Source organism: Canis lupus, chromosome 1, assembly GCF_003254725.2.
Source record: "Canis lupus dingo isolate Sandy chromosome 1, ASM325472v2, whole genome shotgun sequence".
Classification (NCBI taxonomy): Eukaryota; Metazoa; Chordata; class Mammalia; order Carnivora; family Canidae; genus Canis; species Canis lupus.
In genome coordinates this window covers 26100538-26111900 of record NC_064243.1, presented here as the reverse complement: position 1 = coordinate 26111900, position 11363 = coordinate 26100538, and the positions used below count along the sequence as shown (strand labels likewise).

The following is an 11363-nucleotide window of genomic DNA, read 5'->3' as shown; positions in this document are numbered from 1 at the left end:
AAGGAGTTGGTGATCATCAAATTCAGCAAGCACCTCAGGTTTTAAATTAGGAAAAATATGTGGAGGAATACCGAACATGATCTCATAGGGGGTCAGTCCCATCTTATGTGGGGAGTTTCATACCCTATATAGGGCGAAGGGGAGGAGAGTCACCCAGTCCCCACCAGTCTCTGGGGCTAATTTAGTTAAGGTCTCCTTTAATGTTCTGTTCATCCTCTCTACCTGTCCTGAGCTCTGGGGCCTATATGCACAATGTAATTTCCAATCTGCCCCAAGTACTAGTGCCCCTCCCTGTGTTACCTTAGAGACCAATCCTGGGCCGTTGTCTGATCCAATTCTAACAGGAAAACCATACCTCGGTAAGATGTCTTCCATCCTTCTTGTTCCCATATGAGTATTCCGATGCATTTTGGATAGGAGTCGTCATCCTAGTTCCTCTGGCAGGATGTTGCTAGAGTCTGCGGCCTTCAGGAGTTCAAGGAACTCTGTTTTGTTTTTAACAGTCTCTCCTTCTGCTGTCAGAAGCCCTCTCTCTGTGTAGGGGGCTCAGTGGATGTGAGCAGTGGCGAAGGCGTACCTGCTGTCGGTGTAGATGTTTATTCGTTTACCTTCCCCCATGGCCAGCGCCTTGGCCAGTGCGATCAGTTCTGCCCATTGAGCCGATGTTCTGGCTGCCAACGGCTCTGCCCAGATGATCTCCCTTTCCGTGGTTACGGCTGCCCCCGCATATCTGATAGTCTGTCCTGACCATATCTAAAATTCTTTTCTAAGGATTTCCCTTCACAAACCTTCTACACACACACACACACACACACACAAAACCTTCTACACCTTCCTTTGCATTCAGAATTTGTCCCAAGCCATTTTTTTTTCAGACAGACTCATTTAGGACAAAATTGCTTTCTTTTAAAAAATTTTAGAAATTCTTTTTCTTTACCTTGAACAAAAATATATTCCCATTCCTTATATCTTTCTTACATATCTCCTTTCCTACATACAGAGTTGCTTCCTTTCAGTCATCAGTCTTATTTTAGCAGAGTTTCTCATTCTTAGAAACCTTAGTCTCCAGTGAAAACTAAGGAGTAACCGATTTTGAATTGTCACACCAGAATTCTTTAGATGGCAAATTTATGAAACAGTTAAGTACAAAGCATGTTCACCAACAGATTCAAATGCACGTTTCAGCACTTTTTCCTGTTTGGAAAAGACCTAGATGTCCAATGAATTTAATCCCATTTGTTTTCTTTTGATGTCTGGAGTGGCCTGGTTAACAAAAGCCATGATAATTGCGGCCTTTGTTTCTGGGGCTTCTGGGTTCATAGGTGTGTACTGCCTAAAAGCCTCTATGATTCTAAGAAGGCTGCTGGACTCTCATCCTTACCCTGTCTCACAACATATACCTTGGCCAGATTGGTCGGCTTGTGCGCGGACTCCTGGAGACCTGCCCCTAGAGTCTGGCGGTGGACCTGGAGTCTCTCCTTACCTTCAGCTGGAGTTGTGGTCCCAGGTAGGGTGGGATAAGGGGAAGGCAGTGTTTATGAGGTCTGGGTTTTCCAATTATATAAATCACTGGTGGAGAACGGCCAATATAACATTGGCTGTCCACCGGTCTCCTCGGGGGTCCCATGGGGCGGAGGGGAGGGTCGGTGGAGTTGGCTGGCCCTGCATTAGGGGGTGGGGCCGCCCAGTGGGTCTGTCAGCGTGTCTCCGCTGCCTGCCCCTACACAGGGACTCCCTCATCAGGGAGGGGTGGCGCCCCTTCTGCAGCCCCCGGTGCCTCTGATGGGGGGGGAGGCCGAGGGGGCGTCGGGTAGGGCGGTGGGAGAATCAGGTCCTCTGGGGAGGAATCCTGCAAGACCAGATAAAGGGGATTTTTGGAAAAAAAAAAAAAAAAAAGTCTTAGAGTCAGTCTCCTTCTCGGCCTTTGGCAGGGCTAGAGTCTTGGTAGGTCCTGCTTTGGGGTGTAAAAATGGTTTTAGCCAAGGAGGGGGATTCTCGATCATGTCCTGCCAGGCCAGGATGTAGGGCCCCTGGTCAGGGTGGCCGTCCGGTTTATCCCTGAAGATCACGGCCTTAACCTGTAAGATAATAGGTAGGTGGAAAGTTCCACCTTATGTCTGTGCTCAGATTATGAGCTCTTTCCCTAACGTCGGAGAAGTGGGAGAGCATAAGAGACAGGGGGGTGGTTTGTGTCTGCCCCATTATGTCCCCAGTCCATACCAAGGCACAGACAGTTATGACACTTAACAAAGACACAGTAACACAGACAAATGCACAGTTAACAAGGACACAGTAACACAGACAAACGTTCCCGTGCGGCCGCGGAGACAAAACAGAAAGTAACCCGAAGGGCTGGCAGTCGGCCCTCCTTACAGATGGGGACCCCGTCCTCCAGGCGGGGCCAAGGGACGTCTCCCAAGACCCCCGGTGGATGGCCTGCCAGCACGTCTGTCTCAGCCAATGTCGACCTAATACAGATTGGAATTCCTACAGGTAAAAATACAGTTTAGAGCTCTCAGAGACTATGCGCACAAAAGGTGGAAAAAGTTGAGTACTCACCAGGCGTGAAACCCTCCGGATGGGGTCCTGGGGGCCTCTCGGGTCCCGGAGGAGCCCCCAAATGTTGTGCACAAGATTGCAAATCTGAGAAAACCACCAAGGAGCTGACACTGATACAAGGACACGAGGGTTTATTAACAAGCTCGAGCCGACACAGCGGAGCAGGGACTTGGACCCCGAGGGGGGTTACAGTTGGGTTTCTATGGGCTGGTCTAGGGGACTTTCAGAAGGGGGGGAGGAATTTCTTAAGCTCTGTTTTCATTCCAATACTGGACTTTCTGTCAAGGGCGTTCTGAGCTCTGTTCTCATTCTGATATGGGACCATCTCTGTCAAGGGTGTTCTGCAGTTTTTCCTGTAAAATTCAGCTCTTATTCACAGGGGCCTGAGACGGCTGTACTTGTGTTAACGTTAAATTTGAGGTGGAATGGCCTTAATTTTCTTGGCCTCCAGTATTACCTTGTTTACTGAGTATAATGCCTTAAACTATTGGGTGTCAGGGTTAACTCATTTCTGTTCCTGGTTCTATTAACTCACTAATTTTGTGAATAAAGAGAAGTCACTTAACTCACTGAGCCTCTTTTTTTTTTTTTTTAAATCCATAAAGTGCTATCATTGTCTGCTCCTCTGTGCTCCCATAAGACCTTATAGTTACCTCTATTATTAGAGCTGTGTCAAGTGCCATTCTAATTTTTTAACTCTATTAACTCATTCAATCTTTACAAAAGATGAGGTAAGTTTTCCCCATTTACCCTCTCCCTTCTTTCCTTCTTCCTTATTTCCCTTACTTTGTTTCATAGCATGTTTAAGCACATTTCCAAAGGCACACAGTTACTAAGCAACAGTCAGGATTTGGCAATTTGATGCCAGATTCCAAACCCCAGCCACCATTTTCCATCTTATTTTATTTTACTCTATTTTAATTAAATGAATACACATCTCTCTTCACCACTAGAATAAGAGCTCCTTTATGGCCAACTATTTTATTTTGTTAATCTTTATCTTCCTCATCCTCAAGTATTTTGTTCATTCCTAGCACATAATGGATGGGCCATTAGTATGTGTCAAATGCATGGATGAATATTTGCCTTGCTATCTCAAAGGTATTTAACTACTGTGGAGAGGTTATGTTAGATTGCAAAGGAATTTTGCAGATAAATTAAGGCCCTTAATCAGGTGGCTTTGAGTTAATCAAAAGAAAGATTACCTTAAGTGGCCTGACTTCAGCAGATAAGCCCTTTAAAAGAGACTCTACAGGAGCAGTAGAGATGTTCCTACTGGCCTTAAAGGAGTAAACTGCCATGATGTGCAGAGGAGTCACATGACAGGAAATGGCCAATGGCCTCTAGATGCTGAGGGCTTCAGTCCTCTGCCACAAGTTGAATTCTGCCACCAACCATGATTCAGAAGAGAGCCCTGAGCCTTAGACAAAATCAGAGCCATGACGGATAGTTTGAGGTTAGCCTGGAGAGACCCTGGGTAAAGGGCCCAGTTAAACTGATGGCTAGACTCTTGACCCATGGAAACTGTGTGATAATAAATGCATATTGCTTTTAGTTGAATTTGTCATAACTTGTGAATAAAAGGAAACTTGTCCAAGGCACTCTAACATTACAGTTTTGGTTCTATTGAATTCCTAGAGTTTGCATGCTATAGTGGCTGGAAACATGAAGACAGAAGACAGAATGCTCAGAGTGATTTAACTAGAATAAAACATGCTTGTTGGAAATCTGTTCGTATTCGTCCTACTCCAAAATCTGCTTTGGACATCAAGCACTGGGAAATCAGTTTTTTCTACTTCCTAGTACATGGCACCCATCGTCATTGGTTTGCACAAGTTTCCATCCTGTTTTATTTTTCTCCTTATTTCAGATTCCTCTCCCCTCCCCAGGCACCTTCTTTAATGTTGTGCTATATGTCTTTGGCTGTGTAATGATCCTCATAAGAGTCCAGTGTTATTGAGCTATTGTATGTGTGTGCCCTTACTTCATGTGATTGATATTGTGTAATAATTCTTATTTTATTTCCAATTTTATTCTTTTTTTTTTTTTATGATAGTCGCACAGAGAGAGAGAGAGAGAGAGGCAGAGACACAGGCAGAGGGAGAAGCAGGCTCCATGCACCGGGAGCCTGACGTGGGATTCGATACCAGGTCTCCAGGATCGCGCCCTGGGCCAAAGGCAGGCGCCAAACCGCTGCGCCACCCAGGGATCCCTCCAATTTTATTCTATCATGTTTGTGATTTAAAGATCTAGCCACAGTAGTACTATTAATTTGTTGTTTCTCACTGTTGCTGAATGTTGCTGAACATACCATTTATCTATTCCCCTAGTTTTTGGAACTCAGGTAGCTTCCAACACTCTCTTCCTACACCAAATCCTATGACCAACATCTTCAAACATGTCTCCATATGGAGCTGTGCTAGAGAAATGCTCAAGTGGTATTAATGGATCCTACGGAATCCTTAGTTTTATGAGTGCTGTCAGTTGTTCTCCAGAATAGCTAGCTTACATTCAAACCTATGGTGCATGAGAGTGCTTACTTGCCCATAATCTTACCAAAAGAGTATTATATGATTTTCTAGTTTATTTAATCTGATGGGTATAAAATCTCATCTCATTAACCATTTGAGTTTCCCTTTCTGTGACATGCCAATTTATTTACTTTGTCTATTTTCCTCCCTCTTCTCTTCCTCCCTCCTCTCTCCATCACTTTCTTCTTTGCAGAAGTTCTCTACGCATCAGATATTAATATCTGTTCTTCCAAATATTCTAATTATCTTCTTTAAGCCTGTCACCTGTTTTATTCTTAATTTTGATATACTGATTCATTTCTTATGACTTGAGACTTTGGAGTCTTTTTTTTTGTAAAATCTTTCTCACTTCAGTATCCTAACAATTTTTTTCTTTCACATTTTGTTTTCAATTCAGTTTGGAATTATTTTTGTACACATTGTGAAGAAGACATACAATTTTAACTTTCTCTCTGTAATGAACTAATTTCCTTCAATACATTCAATTAGCAAGCTATTCTTTCCCCACAAGTTTGTGGTACCACTTTTTTTTTCTTAAGATTTTTTAAATTCATTCACGAAAGACACAGAGACATAGGCAGAGGGAGAAACAGGAAGCCCAATGTGGGACTCAATCCTGTGACTTGCCCTGAACAGAAGGCAGATGCTCAACTGCTGAGCCACCAAGGCATCCCATGTGGTACCAATTTTTAATCATGTATCAACTACAAGTAAAAACAGACTAATTTCTGAGTGATTTATTCTGCTTTGTTCTGTTTGTTTCTGTGCTAATGTCTGATTTTTCAAAAAAATAAGAACTATGTAATATGTGTTAAGTCTGGATCCATAAGAAGCAGATGCCAAAATGGGGGAGTGGGAGAGCCACCAAACTATAATGCCAATCTCACCTCAAATGCAGAAGAGAAGTAAGGAAGAAAGCTCTTAAGCTGCCATGTAGTTCTAAAGAGAGTTTTGCAAGGCTATTTGAGAGTCCTGGAACCAAAGTTGGCCACCAGAAGCATTCGATGTCTCCCAGTAATGGCATGCCCTAGTATCCCTTATGTCTTACAACATTCAGGCTGTCATGACAAATATAACATAGACTGGGTGGCTTTAACAGCAAACATTTCTCATAGTTCTGGAGGCTGGGAAGTCCAAGATCATGGTGCTAGCATATAAGGTGTCTGGTAAGAGCCTGCTCTCTGGTTTGCAGATGGCCATCTTCTCTTGTATCCTCACATGGTGGAAACCAGAAGAGGAAGCAAGGCCTCTAGGGTCTCTTCTTTTAAGGACACTAATCTCATTCATGAAGACTCCAGCTTCACAACTTAATCACCTCTCAAAAGTCCCTCCTCCCAATGTCTTCACACAGGGGATTCGATTTTAACCTATGATTTTGGGGAACACATTTAGTCCATAGTATCTGCCATGCTTAATAGTTGACAGGGAGCAAGTATGTCCTTGAGTGCAAACAGCAATGGATTTTAAAGTGAAGCAGCTGGGGGATGGGTCAATTGAGCAGACTTCTGAGAGGTACATTTTTTTACTGTGAACTATAGTCCACATGTAGATTCAATAATGAATCTTCTTTTCAAGACTGATTTAGCAATTCTCAAACCTGTATTTTTTCAAACTAATTTTAGAATCATTTGTCAAGTTCTTAAAAACAACCTACTAAAATTTGTATTGGAATTGTATTGAACTTTTGGAATAATTTGGGAAGAATTTATATCTTTAAAATGTTAAGCTTTCCCATTCACAAACATATCATACCGTTTATTTATTCAGGTGTTCTTTTAAGTAGTTTAGTAGGTTTTAAATTTTTTCCCATAAAAACCTGTATATTCATTGTGGTTAAATTTTATATAACTTAGAAGACCAATTGCTACTACAAAGACTATTAAGCCTTTATCTGGTTTATTACTCCTTAACACATAACTGTTAGACATTTTTATATATTACATATAAGAAACAATCCACTTTTTTTGGCTTAAACTCTGTCCTTATGATTTCCATCTCTACTATTTAAGTGGACAAATCTCTTTGTACAAAAGACTTCCACCTTTCATTTTCTTTTAATCTTATTAGTTTATTAATTTACTCATTTATTAGTTAATTTATACATACCAGTAAAGTTATTTTGAAATCTATATAATCAGTAAACAACTAAAGTTGCCAACTCTAAGTCTCAATGCAAAAATTGACATTTTCTCATTCCCTCTGTTGTTAATTTGACACAGTACATCTGTTTTTATCATTGACTTTGGTTGTTTTTGTAGGTTCTGGAAATATTGAATTTTCATTCCCCCTTAAAATTTCCCCATGATTTTTAGGCCATCTATCGGCCACTTTCCTTTAGCTCAATAAAGACTTAAGAACGGTGTCTGCCTAATCCCCTATCACCATATAAATAGGCAATAAAGAATTTACGGCAGGGTCAAATCTTATGGGGAAAATATTTAAAAGATCATTAAAGTAATTATTCCCTGGAAGCCAAGGTAATTGTTTTGGAATCAGATTTTTAGAATTGTATAGCAATGGAATGAGCATAAAGTTGAGAGAGTTAACCACAAAAAGTATGTCTTTGGCACTATACTTAGCAGTCTTCCAAAAAAGATGGTTTAGATTTCATTGTGAAATCATACAGATGAAATGGCTTGCACCATGTTACTGGATTTACAATCAGGCTGAAGACAAAGGTGTAAAAATCCCCTCTGGTTCACCTGACTTGCTCTCAGGTGTTGATCAAGTCAACTTTCTTCATGACTAGGTTTTCTGGTTATGTTATACTTGTCACCTACTTGAGGATGTCCTAGGTAAGAAAGAAGGAACTCAGCCTGGCACACTGGGGCTTCTCAGTAAATCTATAATTCCCACCCAGGCTATATGTATACAAACCTTTCAGATAGCTCATTTGGGTCCTTGTTGGCCAAGCCTTTGGTAACAGCATGGATGGCCCCAGGTAGCACTCAGCATTGTAAATAGGCTCCCATGCCACAGATGAGAGGAATCAGTCACCAAAGAACCACTAAGCAGGGACTTCTTCAAGCATATACTATTTCTGTACCTGGGTAAAGACTTAATGGACAAAAGATGTTGATAAACTACTTAGGAAATGCAGAAGAGCGTGTAAGTGCCAAATTATTACTAATTGACCAAAATGTTAATACAAAACCCCAGGATATGATAATTTATACATTTATTCTAACAAAAATATGACTGAAGTCCTAGTGTTGACTGATTAAATTACATTGGACAGTGTATTTGTTTTCTATTGCTCTCATAATAAATTACCACAAATTCAGTGGCTTAAAACAACACAGACTTACTATGTTACAGTTTGGTGAGTGAATCAAAAGTCTGAGTTTTACTGATTGCTCTGCTCTGGGTCTTACAAAGTCAAAATCAAGAATCCTCTAGCCTGGCTTTTCTTATCTGGAGGCTCTTGTGAAGACTCTTCCAGACTCAGGTTGTTGGCAGAATTTAGTGGCATGCAGTTGTAAAATTCTCAGCTTTCAGAGGCTGCCCATATTCCCTTGTTCATGTTCTCCTTCATTTTCAAAGCCAGCAGTCTTGGGAGTTCTTTTCACCCTTCAAACTCTTTAACCTTCTCTTAGGTCCTACCTCCAGCAGTAGAAGCTTCTCTGCTTTTGAGGACTTAACCTGATTAGATTGGACCCACTTGGATAATGCAGGATACATTCTCTCCTCCATTACCTCTGGAAATCCCTTTTGCTATTTCTCTTAATAATCACAGGCTCCATTAGGGTATGAGCATCCGTGGACATCATTCTGCTGACCACAGAAGGTAAATTATGAGGGAAAAGAGATTCCACTAGATCTGGTTTGTGTGCACCCACATTTTAGCATGCCTGGGAAGAGGCAACACACTTGGGGAAGAAATTCATTATATGATATTCCCAATGGATGGCTCATTTACTAATCAATCACCTTCCAGTTGGGAACCAAGTTCAGTAGCCCTTATAGTATCTTTCTTTTCCATGAACCTGTCAGAGATCAGGGTTTTTCAAACATGCACAAGACCAAACAGAGAATGTGCTAATTTAGTTGCTTGTGTAGCTTTTAGTCTCTGAAATGCCTCAGGAGTATTATTCAAAATTCATTATCCCAGTCTCTGTCTTTGATGCCTACACTGGTGTAAAATTATCTCCTTGAAATTAATTTTTAAAGTAAAATAGAAATAGGCAACTATCTGGGCAGAATTTTTAGCTTACTGTATGACATTGGGGTAAACAGTAGCTCTTTGGATCAGATCTTTTGCCCCAGGTGCCCCTTGGACCCAGAGTTACCAAAAAGCTAATGAAAATTTCTATTATTTAAAGTAGCTTGGAGGCACCTGGATAACTCTGTTGGTTAAGCATCTGACTCTTGGTTTCAGCTCTGGTCATATCAGGGTCATGGGAACAAGCCCCACATGGGGCTCTGAGCTCAGTGGGGAGTCTGCTTGGGATTCTCTTCCTCTCCTTTTGACCCCCCCCTTTCAAAAATAAATAAATCTTTAAAAAAATAAAGTAGCTTAGACAATAGAAATGAGGAATTCACTAGAAGCAAATTCCCCCAAGGACAAAGATAAAGGAATTTATTTACTGACATATACTAAGCTCTTAGGTAGTCCCTGGAACAGAGTAAGCATTCAGGCAATATTTGTTAAGCAAATGAATGATGAATGAAAGAAAGGAATGCTATTATCACATGTAAATTAATCTAACCTGGATAATCTGCTGTGATTTTGTTTTTTTGTGTTTGTATAAATGTTGATGATATAATGTCAAAATAAATACATATAGGGTGATTTCTTTAGTGGAGACCTCTGTATAGTTATTAATTTTATTTATTAATTTTGTTTATTTTTTAAAAAGGATTTATTTATTTGTTTTACAGGGAGAGAGAGCACATGGGGCAGGGGCAGAGACTTAAGTGGACTCTGCTTTGAGCACAGAGCTAGACATAGGCTCCGTCTCACAACCTTGAGATCACAACCTGAGCTGAAATCAAGAGTTGGAGGCTTAATGGGCTGTGTCACCCAGGCATCTCTGTATAGCTTCTTTTAAACCGTAGCTTATTATAGATCTATTATTACAATATGACAAGCTCCATGAGTGTCTTATAAACTAAATCATCTCAGTGCATGAATAAGAGTGTTTGGTCATCTCTGAATTCTGAATTATATGTACTAGCAAGATGAAAGGCAAGGACTCAAAATCAACACTTACATAATGACAACACTTCACGGTGTTCATTGTTTCAAATCTCTATGTTTATAAGACTTGCTCATATTTGTTACATATTTCAAAATTTCTGTTTTAAAAATGGGCGGAGAAAGAAGAGAAAGTGACTTGCTGAAATATTAATGATGGCAAGATCATGGATAATTATTTTTGTTTATAATTATAAATAAACACTAGGAGCATAGGAATACATTTTACTTTTATAGCCAGAACACAATATCCTCTACAAGGAAGCAAAGAAGTAGTCTTGGCACCTCCCCTGACCCCAGCAGCACTGTTTCCCAATGGCCATTAAAGTGGCACAAGAGGCAAAAAGAGGATTTCACAAATAACACAGAACTAAGATGCAAACTATAAAAAGAAATAAATCATGATTTGATAAGCCAATCAACATTTCTTAGTAGCTTATACAGTCTTTCATAATAATTTTTATGTTAATGCTTGTATCACAATGGTTGTAAATTGGATGAAAATAAGTACAAGATCGAAGGACTTAGTTAATACTTTTAAAGACGTGTATGTCTTCAGTTCATTGAGTTTGACAGACCCCTAAGAACGGGTCAGAAAACATCCACAAGGCAAGTGACTAGGAAAGTTTCCATTCACTATGCTTTCTTTCTTTGCATCTGGTAAGGTGGAAAGAATTATCATATATTCTTCTGGGGGAATACATACTTCCCTTTGGGGTATTTCACCACAGAAGTGTGAGTGAATAGAAAATAATTATCAGAAAATCAAAGATTTTAAAGTTTACAGAATCTTATGCTTCTTATCAGCCCAGATTAAAATTTGTATTCTTCAAGAGAAAAGGTAGTTTGAGAATTTGGACTGACAATCAGTTATACCCTATAAGTGAGAGTACAAGACTGGGTTCTTTTTCTTTTTTAAAGATTTTATTTATGTATTCATGAGAAACACAGAGAGAGAGAGAGAGAGAGAGAGACAGAGAGAGAGAGAGGCAGAGACACAGGCAGAGGAAGAAGCAGGTTCCCGTCGGGGAGCCTGATATGGACCTTGATCCCCAGACCCAGGATCACACCTTGGG

The 11363-nt window shown here is 40.4% G+C and overlaps 1 long non-coding RNA gene across 1 annotated transcript in view; it reads left to right on the top strand.

The window, feature by feature from the left end:
* The first annotated feature begins 2056 nt into the window (after window positions 1–2056).
* LOC112644144 (uncharacterized) overlaps window positions 2057–11363 on the top strand; it is a 31259-nt gene continuing 21952 nt past the window's right edge. The window contains exon 1 of the long non-coding RNA XR_003126171.3: window positions 2057–2493. This is a non-coding gene — a long non-coding RNA (uncharacterized LOC112644144). The remainder of the gene's footprint in view (window positions 2494–11363) is intronic.